The sequence below is a fragment of the Staurois parvus genome, unplaced genomic scaffold (genome assembly GCF_062004578.1).
Source record: "Staurois parvus isolate SC_StPar_1 unplaced genomic scaffold, SC_StPar_1.0 ptg000080l, whole genome shotgun sequence".
Taxonomy (NCBI): Eukaryota; Metazoa; Chordata; class Amphibia; order Anura; family Ranidae; genus Staurois; species Staurois parvus.
In genome coordinates, this window is record NW_028317876.1 from 6049512 (window position 1) to 6068753 (window position 19242).

The window sequence follows — 19242 nt, forward strand, 5'->3', positions numbered from 1 at the left end:
TGAGTCCACCCCTCGCATTTATGTAAATATTTTATTCTATCTTTTCATGTGACAACACTGAAGAAATGACAATTTGCTACAATGTAAAATAGTGAGTGTACAGCTTGTATATAAAAATAAATTTGCTGTTCCCTCAAAATAACTCAACACACAGCCATTAATGTCTAAACCACTGGCAGCAAAAGTGAGTACACCTAAGTGAAAATGTCCAAATTGGGCCCAAAGTGTCAATATTTTGTGTGGCCACCATTATTTTCCAGCACTGCCTCAACCCTTTTGGGCATGTAGTTCACCAGAGCTTCACAGGTTGCCACTGGAGTCCTCTTCCAATCCTCCATGATGACATCACGGAGCTGGTGAATGTTAGAGGCCTTGTGCTCCTCCACCTTCCATTTTGAGGATCCCCCACAGATGCTCAATAGGGTTTAGGTCTGGAGACATCCTTGGCCAGTCCATCACCTTTACCCTCAGCTTCTTTAGCAAGGCAGTGGTCATCTTGGAGGTGTGTTTGGGGTCATTATCATGTTGGAATACTACCCTGCGGCCCAGTCTCATCAGACCTCAAAACATGGTTCCAGTGATCCATGTCCTTAGTCTGCTTGTTTTCAGCAAACTATTTCAGACTTTTTTGTGCATCATCTTTAGAAGAGACTTCCTTCTGGGACGACAGCCATGCAGACCAATTTGATGCAGTGTGCGGCGTACGGTCTGAGCACTGACAGGCTGACCCCTCACCCCTTCAACCTCTGCAGCAATGCTGGCAGCACTCATACGTCTATTTCCCAAAGACAACCTCTGGATATGACTCTGAGCATGTGCACTCAACTTGGCAAGGCCTGTTCTGAGTGGAACCTGTCCCCTTAAACCGCTGTATGGTCTTGGCCACCATGCTGCAGCTCAGTTTCAGGGTATTGACAATCTTCTTATAGCCTAGGCCATCTTTATGTAGAGCAACAGTTCGTTTTTTCAGATCCTCATAGAGAGTTCTTTGCTATGAGGTGCCATGTTGAACTTCCAGTGACTAGTATGAGAGAGTGAGAGCGATAACACCAAATTTAACACACCTGCTCCCCATTTACACCTGAGACCTTGTAACACTAACGAGTCACATGACACCAGGGAGGGAAAATGGCTAATTGGGCCCAATTTGGACATTTTCACTTAGGGGTGTACTCACTTTTGTTGGCAGCGGTTTAGACATTAATGACTGTGTGTTGAGTTATATAAGCTGTAAAATATTTACAGAAATGTGAGGGGTGGACTCACTTCTGTGAGATACTGTAAATTGCAGATATAGCAATTTTTTTGTTACATTGGTTCAGCTTGTTGCTAGCTTTAAGGTCCTGTGCTGAGTAGCTGTCCTCCATTATAAACAGGTTGCCCACTAGGTTAAATAAATGCAAAGTGTTCTCTGATTGGACAAGATTGAGATCAATACATCACTGCCCCACCTCTCCACCTTGTCCAATCAGAGAATGCTTTGAATTCTTTGAGAAACTGCAAAATGTTCCCTTGTGGGCACCTATGCCAAGCAAGTGTCCTCCTGTGTTCACAATGCATTCTCTGCATTACTTACTCATGATCACTGAGCATTACGTAATCCTAACCCCTGAACTACGTGCATTACATATTACTGAGCTCTGCTCTCTGTGTGTGTTACCTAATCCTGACCCCTCTACTTTGTCTTGACACTGTCTTGATTGATAGCAGCATAGGCTCGAGGTTTATTTAACCTTACCCCTATATGCCCCATCCACTATTATTAAACCCTATTTGGAAAAGTGTTGAAATTATCTCTAAAGCTTTTAATGCAAACTAAAAGAATCCCTGTATCTTCAAGAGTGCTACTGTATATGATAAATCTCTGAATATACCTGTCTGTGGTGACACTGTGATGAAAGTGTGTGTTACAGACATTTATGCTAAAATTATATTTGTAATTGCTAACATTGAGTTCCCCCTCTCAGTAAAAAGGTTGGTGGTAGCTTAAAGAGTTAATTGCTAATTAACCTTACCCAGTGACAATCGCTTTCAGGCTGCTGGCATCTAGATTGTGGTCCCACGAGCTGGATAATCTTTGTGCAGGGTGCAGATGAGAGTGGCATTGTTACGGAAATTACAGCACGGTGTCAGATCGGCTGGTCCTTTGTCAGGAGTTGGTGAGAAGGGCAGGGGTCGGGCACCATGTTCGTCACATCCTTAATCACTAATGGGAATGTAGATTCTTGGCACACCACTACATGAAGTTGCACTTAATACATGTTGCATGGCATATTTAGGTACTTCAGATGCAAGTTAGACAAAGTATTGCTTTGCATTAGAGATAAATGATTAATGCAGTTCAGATGTCATTGTCCATGTAATCTTTAACAACCTTGCTGCATTTCTACTGTGACACAGCCTCCTCTGCCATCATACGTTGCAGCATTTGTTAAGACACTTTAGTGCAGATACTCTTTTATTTATTTTAATATATAAGGCTTGAAGCAGATCATTTTTCTTTTACAAAGAATTTTATTATAGAATAGATAGGAGCAGTGAATCAGTCAAAAACAGATACATTGACCAACAGGAATAAAACATACAAGGTATTCGATGAATATTACAAAATATGTACTGATGGAGAGACAGAAATAAACAGCATACTTAAGTGCTGAGTCCAAAAAGAGGAAAAAAAAAAAAAAAGGGGAGAAAACAATAAGTTGCAAAAATGGGAAACATTTATAGACCAATGAGAATATAAACTCTAAGGAAAAATTGGCACTATATCAACATATAGAAAGTGGAGATGATATGGGATGGAACCTCTCTGAATAAAAATGGGCATTCTACACGCAGGGCTCCCGATGGAGTCCATCATAAGGATATAGTATTGCTGGGGCGGCACTCAAAGCAATAATCACAATCAGTACACATAGCATGAAAACAGACTAGACAAAAGGAAAGAGGAACGAAGAGGAAGGAGACGAAAACAAAAAGGACGCCAGGGGGATCGCAGCATAAAAAAAGAAACTGATATGTAAATTTTATATTGACAAAAGGGACTGGTCAAATCTCGATAGTTGGGCTATATCAAGCCAGGGACGCCATGTCTGCAGGAATTTTGTGTGGGTGTCTAACAGTATAGCCGTGAGTTTTTCATTGACCATTATGAAGTTCATCCGGCTTTTGACAGCTGAGCAGGAGAGTCTTCCACGCCCTTGCGATCATCGGCTTAGTAGCCATAAACAGGTGTGATGCCAGCTGCCGTTCGGAACGAAGTAGGCCCACTAATGGTTTAAATAAAAGCACTTCATACAGGTTGCGCTTAATGTCTGTGTGAAACATAGTACGGAGAAGGTCATAAACTCTGATCCACAATCTTCAAACCTTAGGACAAGTCCACCAAATATGGACCATAGTACCCATTTGTTGACAGCCCCGAAAACAAGTCGGGGAATATGTAGGGATAAAACAAGCCAGACGAGCAGGTGTGTAATACCATCTATAAAGAACCTTAAAAGGAGTATTTTCTAGTATGATAACATTCCTAGAGCATTTAGATAACGCTTGGGTCATGGTCCGCCAATCCTGTTGATCCAGAGTGCCCCCGAGTTCCGACTGCCAACGCTGATGATAAGAACGGACCAGGGGAATTCTAGAAGAATAGACCAGAGAAATTAAGCCTGGAGTATGGGGTCTATGTCTACATTTATTTTCAAAGGGGGACAGCCGATAGGGTCCCGAGTGCGTCTGTATTAATGTATTGATAAAGTGGCGGATTTGAAGATAGCCATAATGTTCCCTCAATGGGATATCATGAGAGGAGCGCAGAGTTTCAGACATGAGTATTCGAGTGGGAGATAGCATCGAATGTACATCATGGCAGCAATGTGCTTGCCACCAAGCAAACTGTCCAGGGTTATCACGACCCGGGGGGAATAATGGGTTATGTAGCAAACGTAGTAACGGTAGGTGGGCAGAGATGAGACCAGCGGAATATTTAATAGAATCCCAAAGACGAAGCGTTAGCGTCAGACTAAGGGATGAAGGCCGATGAGTAGAGGGAAGCCACTGCAAAGAAGAGAGTGGTATCGGGTGGGAATCCATCAAGTCTATAGTAGCCCACAAGGGAAAGTGGTGAGATGCATGAAGATGGGCTAAGGGGGCAATATTGGCTGCCAGATGGTAAGACTGAAGATTTGGGACAGATAACCCACCCACGGTCTTACGAGCAAATAAGATTTGTTTACTAATTCTGGGTCGAGAAGAACCCCAAATGAAAGACAGGAGTTTTCGCTGATGAATATGCAATATATGTGAGGGAACAGGGACAGATAAAACTCGAAACACATACAATAATTTGGGAAAATAAGTCATACGGATCGCATTTCTACCGAACCACGAAAGCAGATAGTGAGACCAGGAGGACAACAGCTCTGTCAGTTCATTAAAGACGGCGGGGAAATTAGCCCGGTAAAGTCCTTCATAAGTCGGGGTGAGCTTGATTCCTAAATACGGCAAGGCCGAGAGCCATTGAAAAGGAAACAAATTTTTCAGAGTAGCCAAGAGTGATGGTGAGAGGGTAATTGACATAGCCTTATATTTGGCAGGGTTGACATTGAGGCCTGAGAGAGCTGCAAAGGAATCCAAAACTGCAAGTAAATTTGGCAAAGTGACCCCCGGGTTCGTGACCGACAACAATATATCATCAGCAAACATAGATAACTTATGCTGAGAACCAGCTACGTCTATTCCCTTAATATCAGGATGCATACAAATAGCTTCTGCCAAAGGTTCCAAAGCCAAGATAAATAGTATGGGAGAAAGTGGGCACCCTTGTCTAGTTCCCCTGCCAATCGGGAACGTTGAGGACTCAAAACCATAATATTTGAGTTTTGCTTGAGGGGACATATATAATGAAGAGATCCAACGTAAAAACGAGAGACCAAATCCAAAACGGTGAAGGACTGACATGAGCTAAGGCCAGGACAAAGTGTCAAAGACCTTGTTGATATCTAGAGATAGGAGCATCATATCAATTTTGCGAACATGAGCCAAATGTTGCGTCTGATGGCATCTCCGGCTTGTCTGTGGGGGACGAAACCCACCTGGTCCTTTTTTATCAGACAAGATAGGAAAAAATTCAAACGAGTGACTAAGATCTTGGTGAGGATTTTCATGTCAATGTTAATAAGAGAAATTGGCCTATAGTTTGCCCAAGAGGAATAATCACGATCCGGTTTTGGGATCATAACCACATTAGCAGTCAAAGAGTCAGGGGAAAAGTTCGAACCTCCCTTCACCGCATTGAACATAGCGGCAAGGTGAGGGGCAAGCACATCAGCCAACTTCTTGTAATATAAAGCCGTATAACCATCTGGACCTGGACATTTGCCCGTCTTCAGATCCGCAATGCATTGCAAAACTTCTGATATTTGGATATCACGGTCCATCAGGTCCTTATGAGCCTGAGTCAAAGTAGGCAAGGACAGATGGGATAAAAAGTCAGAAATAGACTGAGAGTCAGCCCGTGTCGGATCTGTATAGTCTGGCAAGTCGATGCCAGAACTCCTCCAATACCGCTACAGGGTTACTTGTGAGAGCATTCTGACGAGTGTGTAGAGAAATCGGTTTGGGGTGATGTGTAAAAGAGCGTAATCTATGTGCTAACATGGAATCTGGTTTATTTGCTTTACTATACCACTTCTGGCGCGTCCAACGCAAAGAGCGCTCAGCCTCATTCGTCAAACAGAGATCCAGTTCCAGGCGGGCCTAATCTAGCACTCTATGGTTCGATGGGGTAGGTACATACTTAAATTTAGCCGACGCGGAAGCTAGCTTTGATTCCAGCTGACACTGTTTATGTTGTCTATCCCTCCTCCGCCTCGAAGCTATCCGAATAATATGACCCCTAAGAACAGCCTTGTAAGCTTCCCACAACATCATCGAAGAAGAGACAGAACCCGAGTTTAGCTGAAAGTATTCTTGGGATTTGCGCTGTAGTTCCGCCTGAATCTCCTTTAGCGAAAGTAGGAAGTCATTCATAATCCAAGAGGAGTAGGCTGACTTACAAAGGAGAGATCGACAAACCACCAGAGTGGGGTCCTGATCAGACCATGGAACCGTGAGAATAGAGACTGAGCGTATCAAAGGGAGATGTTTGCGCAATACAAAAGCATGGTCAATTCTAGAGTGAGAATGATGAGGGTGAGAGTAGTAAGTATAGTCTTTCCCCCGGATCATGGGTACTTAACATACGGGTAAAGGATTTAGCTGACGTGGAAGAACTAGCATTCTCTGCAGGATATTTATCTAAGGAGGGATTTACTACTAAGTTGTAATCTCCTGCCATCAAAAGGGTACCCCGTTGATGGACAGCCAGGAGGGAGCAGATATGTGATAGAAAGGGTCCAGGGTTGACATTGGGAGCGTAGTAGGTCAGTATTGTGACATCTATACCCTGAATCGTGCCCTGTAATAAAAGATACCTGCCACTGGGGTCAGCAATACGCTTCACACAGACAAATGGGGTTTTGCTGTGAAAAGCAACAAGAACTACCCTTTGTTTAGTAGGGCCAGTAGCCTGAACTATCTGAGGGTAGCGAGCATCAAAATATTTTGGGGCGGAGGTAGTTGAGAAATGAGTTTACTGCAGACAAGCAATATCAACATGGCGAGCCCGGAGAAACTTAAATATTTTTACCCGTTTTTGCGGGGAGTTCATTCCCTGAACATTCAAAGATAACCAGTTCAACGACATGGCGATCGGAAGGTAAACAGATCAAATCCGCCACGATCCCCGAGAGCCCTAAAAAAGAAAAAGGTATAAAAACACAAAAAACACACATTACAAGGAGCAAAGAAAAGGAGATGGAAAAGAAGAAAGAAAACAAGAAACCATCTGGTATACAAGCAATATGCATGTGAAACAGTAAGATTAGTACAAACATCGTAATAATCAACTGTGGGTGATATACCCACAAAGAGGCCATGTAGCGGGCAGGACACCAATCCAGACCACTAGCCAGCTCGGAGGGGGACACAATAGTCCACCAGAACAACTCGACTTAGTAAAAACAAGAAAACACAAAGCAAACAGCTTAGGTTAATACACCCACGAATAGGTGGTCTATAAGTGACTCGTAAGGCAATAGGAATCTCAGTCAACCAAAGCCTCAAAAATGAAGCGACTCCAAAATAACCGGAGGAGTGAAACCGCTCACGGGCCCGCCCAGTGAACAGAATCACACCCGCTTGGGTTTGGTGCGTGGGGTATGATGCATTTTTAGGTGAAGCCCAGATCATTCACAAGCACCTACAGCTGGTAGAGATTACATGCAGGGTGCAGAAGCCCTATTGCCGAGATAGATGTTTCGGTGGCGCAGTGCAGGGAGATCAGATGGTCATCTTCCCTGGCTACGTGTGCGTGTCCCTCAGCGGGGTTGCGTTTACATAAGAACGATTGCTGCGGAGCACCTCATGCGTCCCGCCATAGCCATTAAATTGTAGAAAAAATTGTCGCAATTGAGGGGGAGGAGTAGGTGTAGGCTGAAATTGTAACTTGAACGATACCTTCCTTAGGGTGATGAAGCGCCAGGCGGAGCGAGCAAAGGTCCCAGGGTCTCAGCACCAGATGGGGCAAGTGGGTCCACGAGAGCCAGGCCAGGCGGATGGCAGCATTGAAGGCCTGTAAAAGGGAGCACAGAAGCCTCTAATTCATCCCGTATAAAAAGGGGGCAGATGGGGTATGCCTCCAGGCCTGTCAGGGGCTTCTCCTCCACCACGTTGGGCCTCCAGGCCTTATTGCAGACTGTGCAGGCCCGGTGTGATCCCCGGAGCTAATGGAGAGGCCAGGGGGCCACACACAGACCTCCCAGGGGCGGGCCTGATAGCAGAGAGTCGGGGGCGGAGCGGCGGCGTCTTGCTCTGGCCGCGACCGCAGGAAAGACCGCGTCTTCGCTGGCCGCAAACGCCCGGAGCTCCGCGGGAGAGACAAAAGCGTCGTTTAGCAAAACAGGTAGGGGGCACGCGCCCACCCTACCCACACCACCGATCGCGGCCGCGGGTGTCAATCACCGGGTCTCAGCCGGTCATTACCTGCCATGTCCCGTCGATTACCGGCAATCACTGACAGGGAGCACGGCTGCAGTGTCTACCCTGCAGCTCTGCTCCCTGTAAGTTCCTAACACACTGTTCCTGAGAGCGGAGTTTAGCTCTTGGGATCAGTGTTCCTGTGAAGTACACCTCCCCGCCACTAGTAAAACACTCCCCTCACACAGTTAACCCTTTCAGTGAATAAAAAAGTTAACCCCTTCCTCCCCAGTGCCATTAGTACAGTGTCAGTGTTTTTTTTTTCACTGATCACTGTATTGGTGTCACTGGGGATGTCAGAGACCCCAAGTCAGTTCCCCCCCAGTGTCAAAATGCCTGCTGCAGTCCCACCATAAGTCGCTGATCACTGTCATAAATCGCTGATCACCGCCATAAGTCGCTGATCGCCGCCATTATTATTATTATAAAAAAAAAATCCCAGTATCTTTCCCGCTATTTGTAGACGCTATAGCTTTCACGTAAACCAATTCATTTACACGTATTGGGATTTTTTTTAGCAAAGACATGTTGCAGAATACATTTTGGCCGAAATTTGACAAAATTTGATTTTTAAATTTACTGGACATGTTTTATAGCAAAAAGTCCAAAATATAGTTTTTTTTCTCAAAATTGTCAGTCTTTTTTTTTTAATAGCGCAAAAAATAAAAAAACGCACAGGCGATCAAATACCACCGAAAGAAAGCTCAATTCGTGGGAAAAAAAGGACGTAAATTTAATTTGGGTGCAGTGTTGCATGACCGCGCATTTGTCAGTTAAAGTAACGCAGCGACGTAACACAAACCGCTTCTGTAACCGCTTCCTGACTGCACTATAGCAGAAATACTGCTACACATTAGTATAGCGTCCCCAAAAACGCAGTGTTAGCGGGATCAGCCCCGACACCTGCCAGCACCTGCATTTAGCCCCTACGCTTACCCCCCCTTCTCCCCCAGCAAGTGCAGTGTTAGTAGGTCCCTGTCACTTGATACATTGCACACAAAACCACATTGTTCGCAGAATCAGGCCTGATCTCTGTTAGCACTTGTCGGTAAATTTTGAGGACTCTCATATGCAGTGTGCCAGTACTAGTGCCGCGCTACCTTTTGGTGAACTGGCGAGGACCAGCGGTCTAGTACATCTTGGTCTTTCACATATCTCTTAGATTGTAAGCTCCCAAGATCAGGCCCTCCTAACCCTCTTGTATTGAACTGTATTGTTGCTGTATTGTCTCCCGTTATACTGTAAAGCGCTGAGCAAACTGTTGGCACTATATTAATCCTGTATAATAATAATACCAGCACTGCAGTATGACTTGGTGACGTGGCGAGTCCCATAAGTCCAGTACAAGCCGATGCGGTGTTGAGTACACGTATTGTCTCGCAGCCACCAAGAATTCGCACACAGGCCCATTGGGCTCCTAGTATCCTTCCGGATGTGCTTGCAAATCCCGATTGACAGCCCACAAATTCTGGAGCACCTGTACTTCCCCCATTCACTGCCCAACCCAAAATTCAGGTGGAAATAGCAAATGTAACTACTCCCCTTTATTTTTGGAGCTGTTTTTCACAGAATATCTGTATGCGTTGATTGTCGATCAAAGCAATTTATATGCACAACAATTTATCACCACCAACCAAAATTCAAACCTTGCCAGGCCAGTCGTATGGAAACTCATTACGGTTTCCGAATTTACATTTTTTTTGGGCCTAACCCTCAACATGGGCATTACTAAAAGAAATGAATTGCGGTTGTATTGGTCCGCAGACCCGATTCATCATATGCCCGAGTTCTCTGCTGCCATGGCCAGGCATAGATATGAGAGTATAATGTGTTTTATGCATTTAAACGACAATGCACTCTATCAACCTCGGGGTAACCCTGAATGTGACTGGCTCCACAAAATTCAGCCCCTCGCAAATCACCTTAACCAAAAATTTGCAGATGTCTATACTCCCCAGGAAAACATCTGCGTTGATGAGTCCCTGATTAATTTTTCTGGCCGTCTTGCATTCAAACAATTTCTCCCCTGCAAGCGTGCCAGATGTGGGGTCAAGATGTAGAAGACCTGTGAGAGGACAACAGGCTATACTTATAAGTTTCGGATTTACGAGGGAAAAGATAGTCACATGGAGCCCCCCAGATGCCAAGACTACATGGGGAGTAGTGACAAGATAGTTTGGGACTTGGTGTCATCCTTTTTCCATATGGGATACCACTTAAACGTGGACAATTTTTTTTCAAACGTACCACTATTTAGACATTTGTAAAATCTTGGAACTGGAGCATGTGGCATCGTGTGACCTAATGTGTGCCCACCATTAAAAGTGGGTGGATGCAGGGCGGTATATTCTAATGGTGGGCATACCACACACTTTTTCTGGCAGAGATTTCTTCGCTTTTTTTCATTCAGTCCACAGGCTGCATACAAAAAAAAAAAAGAACATAGCATATATACCCAACAAGGATCAGTGATGTACTGGTGATTGATCAGTGATGATACTGGACATTGAATGGTTATACCAGGATGATGCCTACAGCTGCAGGCATCATCCTGGTGACATTCTCTTCAGCCGGCGATCAGCTTTCATATAAAAGCAATCCTAGTGGCTAATTAGCTGCAGGATTGCTTTTACAAGCAGCGGGAGATGATGCCCCCCTCCCCCGCTGCCTTCCACGGCCTTCTCAGGTAGTCCCGCGTCATCAGGGGAACCTGAGAATGCAGCTGGTGTTTCTGCCAGCTGACCATAGAGCTGATTGGAGACCAGAGTGGTGCCAATCATCTCTGTAGCCTAAGAAATCAGAAGCTACGAGCATTTCATCACTTCAGTTTCGCAGGATATAAACAGCGCCATTTGTAAATTGGGAAAGCATCTGATCACACCGATCTTGGTTTGATTAGATAATGAAAGGGCAGAGGAGATATCCAGAGTCTAATAGACCCCAGATTTCTCAAAAAAGAATATATGACAATGCCCATTGAAGTTGTAGGGGATATTTACATTCCCTGTGATAGCCTTAAAAGTGATTAAAAAAAATGAAAGGTACAGTGTAAAAATAAAAAATCAAAATAACTTAAAAAAAAAAAAACAACTCGCCCCTCCCATGTGCGCACGCCTCTGTACACAAGCATTGACCTGTGCCGGTATGTAAACAGCGGTTGCGCCATACATGTGAGGTATCACCATGAACGTCAGATCAAGGGCAGTAATTCTAACACTAGACCTCCTCTGTAAATCTAAAATGGTAGCTTTTAAAGCGTTGCCTATGGATATTAAAAATGTATGCAGTTTGTCGCCATTGCACGGGGCATGCGCAGTTTTAAAGCATTTCATGTTTGGTATCTATTTACTCGGCATACCATCATCTTTTATATATTGTGTTTTTGTGCATTAAAAGTAAAAAAAGTGTATTTTTTAAAAACAATTTGCTTTTGAAAAAACGCTGCGCAAGTACTATGTGCCATAAAAAATTGTAGTACGCACCATTTTATTCACTAGGGTGTCTGCTTTAAAAAATATATAATGTTATATATATATATAATGTGAACAAAAAGTGGCAGAAAAGGCTTGATCTTCAGGTGGTTAGAAGAGTGAGTGATGTGTAGCATAAACTTCTAATGCTGGGCATAAAATGCCCCCACCCCTCAAAATGACCCCTTTTTGGAAAGTAGACACCCCAAGCTATTTGCTGAGAGGCATATTGAATCAATAGAAGAATTTATTTTTTTACCACAAGTATCTGGAAAATGACAAAAAAATTTTTTTTATTTTTTTTTTTACACAAAATTGTAAATTAAATGATTTATTGCTCACACATGCCATGGGTATATGTGGAATTACTCCCCAAAATACATTCTGCTACTTCTCCCGAGTATGGGGGTACCACATGTGAGAGACGTTTTGGCAGTCTAGCCAAGTACAGGACCCCAAAATCCAGTAAGCACCTTCAGGCTTTTAAAGGGCTTTATTTCCTCATTACACTTCCTGACTACCTATCACAGTTTCAGAGGCCCTGAAATGCCAGGATAGCACCTAACCCCCCAAATAACCCCTTTTTGGAAAGTAGACACCCCAAGGAATTTGATAAGAATCATGGTAAGTATTCTATTTTAATGACACTAGTCAGTTATCCCATTTTTACTAGCCAGGAGGAAACCCTGTTTAGTAGGAGAAGCTCAAAAATCAAGGTAAGTACTGTCTTCAGCCCAGCCATGCTTAGCTGCCAGAACGCTGACAAATCTGGGAGACAGATGTACATCTGTGTACATGGACAGGGTGTGACTTAGCTTCTGGAGTTTATTTGGTCTTCTTTATCATGCAGAAGTTGATGTGTCCAAATATTACTGCACTGCTAAATAACAGACAGCTCCAGGATTTACATGCCATTTTGTGCTGGCTATACATCGGCACCAGAGCCCTCTGGGATTTACAGAATAGGTATAACTACAAATTTTAAATCCTTATAGAATGGAATCCCCTAGAGTAGGGGGTCTCCAAACGTTCTAAACAAAGGACCAGTTTATTGTGCTTGAGAATTTAGGGGAGGCCGGACTAGGGTCAGTAGGAATAGAAAATGTCCTGGAATCCAGTGGGTGTAAACAATGCCCTATCTTTGTCAATGGGAGGACTAGTGCCCCATTATTGGTGTCAATGAAAAGAATTCTGTCCCATCATTGGTGTCCGTGGGATGAATAGTGCCTCATCGTTGGTGTAGGTGGGAGGAATAATTCCCCGTCATTGGGAAGAATTTTGCCCTTTGGTGCCAGTGGGAGGTGTCAGAAGAATAGTGCCTCATTGTTGGTGTCAGTGGGAGGAATAGTGCCTCTCTGTTGGTGTCAGTGGGAGGAATAGTGCCTCACTGTTGGTGTCAGTGGGAGGAATATTGGCCCAATGTTAGTATCATTGGAAGGAGTTATGCCTCATTGTTGGTGTCAATAGGAAGAAATTGTACCTTTCAATGGTATCAGTGGAAGGAATACTAACCCACTGTTGGTGTCAGCGACAGAAATTATGCCCCATTGTTGGTGTCAGTGGATAGAATAGTGCTACAAGGGCCGGATAAAAACAAGCAAAGGGCCACATTTGGCCCCCGGGCTGCAGTTTGGAGACCACTGCCCTAGAGCAGCACTTGGTCCTGTTCTGATCTGTGCTGTCATCGCTGAGCTAGTGTTGTCGACAACTTGCCCCGTTTCACACACAGTGAAGGAAATAAGTATTTGATTCCCTGCTGATTTTGAATGTTTGCCCACTCACAAAGAAATAATCAGTCTAAAAATCGAATGGTAGGTGTATTGTAACACTGAGAGACAGAATAGCAACAAAAAATTTAAAAGAAATGCATGTCTAACAAATTATGCACTGATTTGCATGTTCATGAAGTAAATAAGTATCATGTTCATGAAGTAAATAAGTATTTGGTCCCCTATCATCCAGCAGGATTTCTGGCTACCAGGTGTCTTTCTTACAGGTAACAAGCTGAGATCAGAAGCAGTCTCTTAAAGGGAGTGCTGTTAATCTCATTTTGTTACATGTATAAAAGACACCTGTCCACAGGAGCAATCAAACAATCAGATTCCAAACTCTCCACCATGGCAAAGACCAAAGAGCTGTCCAAGGATGTCAGGGACCAGATTGTAGACCTACACAAGGCTGGACTAGGCTACCAAACTATCACCAAGCAGCTTGGTGAGAAGGTGACAACAGTTGGCGCAATCATTCGCAAATGGAAGAAACATAAACCAACTGTCAGTCTCCCTAGGTCTTGTGCACCATGCAAGATCTCACCTCGTGGAGTGTCAATGGTCATGATAACAGTGATGAATCATCCCAGAACTACACATGAGGATCTTGTCAATGATCTCCAGGCAGCTGGGACCACAGTCACCAAGAAAACAATTGGTAACACACTACACCGACAAGGATTGAAATCCTGCAGTGCCCGCAAGGTCCCTCTGCTCAAGAAAGCACATGTCCAGGCTCGTCTGAAGTTTGCCACTGAACATCTGAATGATGCAGAGGAGGACTGGTTGAAAGTATTGTCATCAGATGAGACCAAAATCGAGCTCTTTGGCATCAACTCAACGTGTTTGGAGGATGAGAAATGCTGCCTATGACCCCAAGAACACCATCCCAACTGTCAAACATGGTGGTGGAAACATTCTGCTGTGGGGGTGTTTTTCTGCTAAGGGGACAGGACAACTGCACCGCATCAAAGGGATGATGGACGGGGCAATGTACTGTCAAATCTTGGGTGAGAACCTTCTTCCCTCAGCCAGGGCATTGAAAATGGGTCGTGGATGGGTGTTCCAGCATGACAATGACCCAAAACACATGGCCAAGGCAACAAAGGAGGGGCTCAAGAAGAAGTACTAGCCAGTCTCCAGACCTTAATCCGATTGAAAATCTGTGGAGGGAGCTGAAAGTTCGAGTTGCCAAACGTCAGCCACTAAACCTTAATGACTTGGAGAGGATCTGCCAAGAGGAGTGGGCCAAAATCCCTCCTGAGATGTGTGCAAACCTGGTGGCCAACTACAGGAAACGTCTGACCTCTGTGATTGCCAACAAGGGATTTGCCACTAAGTACTAACTCATGTTTTGTGAAGGGGATCAAATACCTATTTCCCTCATGAACAGACACACAGAGGAGAGGGGGCAGTAAAGGCTCTTTCAGACTTGCTGTGCCCTTTGAAGAGTGATCCATTTGGATTCACCTTTTCAGAAGTGTTTTAATGCCTGATTTCACCCTGTGCCGTACTATTGCTCTCACTCCAGTGTGTACAGCGATATGTAGGGTGATCCTGAAATGATGTCATACACATCGCTCTCCAGGTCACAGCAAAAAGGGGAGGAGAGCGGAGGTGTGTCTGGGGTATGTAGAAACTGGCTGCAGAGCCCGACTGCTTCCACCTGACAGGCAGGAGTCTGCTTGTCAGTTTTATACACAATCCCGCTGACGACAGCTACCTGATTATGTGTAACCCCCCCGTAAGATCTGTATGACGTACAGACCTGGCAACGAAAGGATTCAACTCAAGGGGTGCTTTTGACAGTACTGCCTGTCAAACTGTGCACCCCAAGTTTGAATTGCCATCCACAGGATCTGTAACCTCCCATCCAGCTGTATTGGACAGTTGCGGTGGCCAGTAATACCGCAGCTTTGCTTGTTTTTCCTGTCATCCTGCATCACAATCACATTGTGTGGTAGTATGGCAAGTATAGGGTTAAATGTGGCAGTAAGAAGGCGACATGACACCTCTTCACTGCCTGTCACACACCTCTCAGTAGTAATCTGAGAATGGATCACTTTTCAGAGGACTTGTGAATGAGACCTTATATTCTCATCTCCTCAGTGTGTCCACGAGTTCCTCCAAAAAACCCCTCTATAGAATCAGAGCCCTGATCTGGTATCATCCTATAGGGTCCTCACAGATACCTGTACACATCATACAATAAATAACACGACATACATGTTCTCTCCTCATACTTTATGGAGCACATGCCTCGTGTAAAACGCTCCTTATCACGTGGTATTCCACGACTCCTCCCCTTTCCCCAGTCTGCAGAGGGCAAGCTCGATGTGGGCGGGTCTCCTGCAGTAACGGACTCCCTGCTTCCTGTTATTCCGCCCCATATTAAGTAAGTGGAGGGAATGCGTGATGAGGGCGGGTCTGCTGCAGTAAAGGACAATCAGCGCTTTCTGCCGCCTGGTATTCCGCGACTCCTCCCCCTCCCCAGTCAGCGGAGGGAGAGCGTGGTGTGGGCGGATCTCCTAAGATAACGTTACTCCTAGAGACTGGCTGCCTGTCACATGATGTTCCGCGGGTCCCTCCCCCTCCAGTAGATGTAGAGTGCGTCACTTCTCTGGGGGTTGGCAGAGCGGTTATTAGCGGGCTGTTGGAAGAACCTACCATGGAGGAGCCGTGGGGAGGAGAAAGAGGTATGACATTCCGGACTATTGGTAACCACCCCAGCTATAGACTGACCTTCATGGTGTAATGCAGTGTATGTAAACACCTCACATCTCCCATCTTCTCTCATTACTATGGGAGGATAACATGGACATTGCACCCGGCCCAGGGACGTGACCCCAGGAACTCCCTGACCATTCCATGACAAGAAGAGGGCCATTCACATAAGCTGCTGGGTCCTCTGTTCTGTTGGATATGGGCGGCCCTTATTATACAGCGAATGGGGGGCGCCATGAGGACTGTCCCTCAGGGGGCGGGTTCATGATAACCAGCACTCAGTATTTTCTCTAAAGGAAGCTGAGTATCATTGAACTGAGGCCATCTTGTGGTGGAATAGATGTAGTGAGGGGGACAGCTCCAGATAGAAGGTGAATATTGCAGGGGTAGACATCCTTTTCTGTGCTTTAAACCAGCTGGAGAACCATCTAGAAGAAAATGATTAGTCTGGAGTTTGAGGGTCAGTTCACACTACATGCGTTTCAGTTGCTGTTTTTCAGCATCCTAAACACACAGAAAATAGGTTATATGGTTGTCAATGTCATAGTTCACATCAGTGCATTTAGTACCAGCGTGTTCCTGTTGCACAAGAAAAAGTAGAACAGGCTGCTATTTATTTGCACATAACTACTGGAACACGGTAAAACGCATCAAAAATGCACTGGAACGCACATGTCCCTATTTAAATTGCAGAAAAAGAGGGGGAAAATGAACTGGAATGCATAAAAAACGCACCGTAACATGTCAAAAACGCACCGAAACATGTTAAAAACACGCATTAAGAAACGCACCAGGACTGTGAACCGACCCTGAGGCCTCCTCTAATGGGCTATCTAAGTGTGTTTGACTGCATGGGAGGCACAGACAGTCCCATACACCCGTCAACTGAGATGCCACTGCTGCTCCCAAAATGACATACATGTGTGTCCTGCAATGCAGACAGTGTGAGTTTAGGAACACAAACCTTCATCCACACGGATGTCAGATTGGGAGCAGCCGCTGTGTCTCTGCAGTGCGTATGGCCCCACTAACATAATAAATGCACCCCTGTATATCCCATGTGGGCAAATACGGCTCTTACAAAGGTGTATGCTTAAAGTGTCACTAGGACCCTGCATTCACTATATCTGATCTCCCACAGTACACACAACACGGAAATGCAATGATTGTAGTAAATATAAACTGCTAAATACCTTTTTCTTATCAGCAGTTAGAGCAGTCTTGTGACTTCTATCAGTGTCCAGCAGAGCACTGGTTAACCGCTTCCCATCTGCCCTATAACAGAAGTACTGCTATAGGGCAGCACTGGTGCGCAAAATCATGTATATATACGTGATTTTGCATTTCCAGGTGGGGGCTCGTGAGAGGCGGGCACGCCTTACCCGCGCCGCCAATTCCCGCAATTCACAGCATCGGCTGTCAATCACCAGGTCTCTGCCGGTGATGATGGCGCCCGGTGATTGCCGAGCATCTCCAACGGGGGAGAACTGTATGTAAACAAAACAGTTCTCTCCCCTGTCAGCTTGTGAACACTGCTTTGCATGGCTCTGCATAGCACAGCCATGCAAAGCAGTGTGCTTACAGTGAAACACAAACACAGCTGCACAGTTACAAACAGCACACTGTTAACCCTTTGATTGCCCCAGATGTTAACCCCTTCTTGCCCAGTGCCATTGGTACAGTGTCAGTACTTTTTATTAGCACTGACCAAGTCAGTTCCCCCCAGTGTCAGAATGCCCACTGCAGTCCCGCTATCGCCACCATCAGGGGCGGACTGACAACTCATGGGGCTCCCCGGGGCAATAGGGGATCATGGGGCCCCTGTGTCCTTGCCGAAACTCAAAAAAAGCCTATGAAAAAGGTACCAGGGGCATCTCATGGGGCCCCCTACTGACCCGGGGCCCTCGGGCAGTGTCCGAGTTTCCAAATGGTCAGTCCGCCCCTGGCCACCATGACTAGTAAAAATAAAAAATAAAAATTCCAGTATATATACCTCCATTTGGAAACGCTATAACTTCCATGTAAACCAATTAATGTACATGTATTGGGATTTTTTTTTGCAAAGACATGGAGCAGAATACATTTTGGCCTAAATTTATGACAAAATTTGATTTGATTTTTTTTTTAATTTTTACTGGACATGTTTAATAGCAAAAAGTCAAAAATATTTTTTTATTTCTAAAAATTGTCGGTCTCTTTTTTGTATAGCGCAAAAAATAAAAACCGCACAGGCGGTAAAATACCACCATAAGAAAGCTCTATTTATGGGAAAACAAGGACGTAAAATTTAATTTGTGTGCAGCGTTGCATGACCGCGCAATTGTCAGTTAAAGTAACTCAGCGCTGTAACACAAAAAATGGTCTGGTCAGGAAGGGGGGAAAATACTCTGGAAGGGAAGTAAGTAAACATTGTAGGAGGAGTTTTCATTCTCCCCTGATTGTCTTATGAGGCTTCAGGACACCTAATCCTCTGTCTGGACAGCGCTGATTGGCCCTGTACTGATCACATGCACTCTCCCAAGAAAAAATAAAAACTCTAGCACTATACATCAAAAAGAGCATGTGCAGTGTCCCCAAGGTTCTGGCCTGTCAGCAGGTGGATTGGGGACAGTAGAAGAAGGAGAGGATCAGAGAAAACAGGATCAAACATCCTCTTTACACAATGCAGAGGATTAACCCCTTAGGTTCCACAGTGGGTATAACAAGCACGTGTTACTGCATATAGAGACTGATTTTACTGTTGTGGGTTTAGTAACACTTTAAGTAGTATTCCAGGCTAAACTCATCTACTCTTAAAAATGCTCCCTCCCCTCACCTTACACCTCTGCCAACTCACCTGTATAAGATAGACGTATATACTTACCTATTTTTAAGTCGCTCCAGTCTGGTCACATCATCTCCCCTGTGTTAGCCAGCATTGGCTGCAAAGGGAAAGGAAAGAGTGCTCTGACAATGGCTGGGAGTACCTGGGAGTGGTAATGTCACCTATAGACAGGTAAGAATGACAAGTTTGCTATTTTTAAAATATAAGAAATGCGCCTTTACAACGACTTTAATACTGCAGGTTTTTTTGTTTTTTGGGGTGGGGGGGGTTACTTTTTTGTCTCATTGGAGAGATTTTTCTTCACTTATTGTTCTGTAGACTCAACAGGAAGTGGAATTCTTTCCATTTTCAGGGAAATCCTCTCTTAGTAACACAGACACAA